Raw genomic sequence first — 1,898 nt, forward strand, 5'->3', positions numbered from 1 at the left:
CAAAATTGAAGAATTTAACCAATGTCTTCATTCTGAAATTGATCAAGCATGCAATCAAAATGCATTGATAATTAATGGTGATTGGGACGCAAAAGTTGGAAACAAAGGAGAAAAAGCAGTAGTTGGAAAATATGATCTTGGTAATAGAAACAAAACTGGAGATTCATGAAAGAATTTTAAGACAAAAAACTTCTTCACATATACCATTTTCAACAGCACAACAGCAACTATGCACATGAACTTCAACCACATTGAATACACAAAAATCAAATTGACTACATCTGTAGGAAGAAAAAAATGGAGAAATTCAAGATCAGCATGTAAAACCAGGTCAGGGGCTGACTGTGTCTTATATGTAAATAGGGATGAATCTGAGTTTTGAGAACCTCTAAAGAACAGGTGTGATGCATTGAACACTAATGGCCTGAGGAGCTGTAAGATGACATCAAGAGCATCATACATTAAGGAAGCAAAAGCCCTATGCATCATCTACAGCTCGACTAAGATGCAGTGCAAACAACAACCTTCAGCAGCTACTACACACACACAAAATAGTCAATAAAAACAAGCAGCAACTGAAGATTACCCAAACTCAATGGAATACACAGAAAAAGAAACCCTTGAACTACTGGATAGAGAATACAAGAGAATGGTGTTTAGGGTCCTACAAGAGATTAAAGGAACAATCCAGAAAATAAATGAAGAAATGGAGACACTAAAAACCTCAGACCTAAAGGAAATTTAGAAATTAAATAATGACTTAGCAGAAATATAAAACCCAGTACAAGATCTAACCAATAGAATGGAAAAAAACCAAAAATAAAATCAATGAAGTCAAAGACAACCAAGTAGACTTCAGCAAACAATAGAAACAATCAAACAAACAAAAAAGCAAAAAAGAATCTGAAGAAAGCCTGTAGATGTTGTGAGATGTCGGGAAGTAAAATAATCATCAAATTACTGGTGTGCCCAAGCAGAAAGAAATAAGACTACAGTTAAAATAGTAAGGGAATTCTCAGAAGAAAACCTCCCCAGATCGCCGTCCAGGAACCAGGGAGAACACCAGGTAGATGAACCCTTCCCCGCACCAAAAAAACACATCAAGACATACAGTGGTCAAATAATTCAATGCAGAAAATCCACTCGGTAAACTGGACTCTACCTCAGACACACTTGTATCCTGTGAACTTAAAACTGAAAATCCATGAGTCTAAGCAAGCGGAAGACAGCTACACTAAAATTGTTACTAGGCAGAGAGAGAGAGGCAGTTCTCAGGATCGTCCTTAGCAGAAGGCCATGGCCACAAGGAGACTCATCAGGCTGAGACCTGATTGACAGGCTAGACTCCACCCAGATTGTCTTATGGGTGCTGCCATATTGGCATAAAAACCTAACTATCACAAGTTGACAATAATGATGTGGATGGAGTAAAGCATTTGACGGTAAAGGCTTCGGGAGTTTCATTTTCTGATGGGGTATAACTGCAAATGAGAAGAAACAGCTGCAAACTTCAATTAAATAACTGTGACTTGGAATGCATGAATTATGAATCTTGGAAAATTGGAAGTCATCAAAAATGAAATGGAATGCATAAAGATTGATTTTCTAGTCAGCTGTAATGGACTGATAATGGCCATTTTACATTGGAGAATCATATATTTACTCTACCAGGAATGACAGATTCAAGAGAAGCGATTTTGCATTTGTCATCAAAAAGGATATTTCAGGTTCTATCATGAAGTACAATACTGTCTGTGATAAGATAATATCTCTCTGCATAATGGAAACCCAGTCAAGACTTCTATTCAAATTTATGTAGCCATTAATAGATGTAAACATAGATACAAAAATTGAAGATTTTAAAAAATAATTTTATTAGGGGCTCATATAGCTCTTAT

The sequence above is a fragment of the Echinops telfairi genome, unplaced genomic scaffold (assembly GCF_000313985.2).
Source record: "Echinops telfairi isolate 266 unplaced genomic scaffold, ASM31398v2 ScPeMD7_7424;HRSCAF=8462, whole genome shotgun sequence".
In the NCBI taxonomy this organism is placed as follows: Eukaryota; Metazoa; Chordata; class Mammalia; order Afrosoricida; family Tenrecidae; genus Echinops; species Echinops telfairi.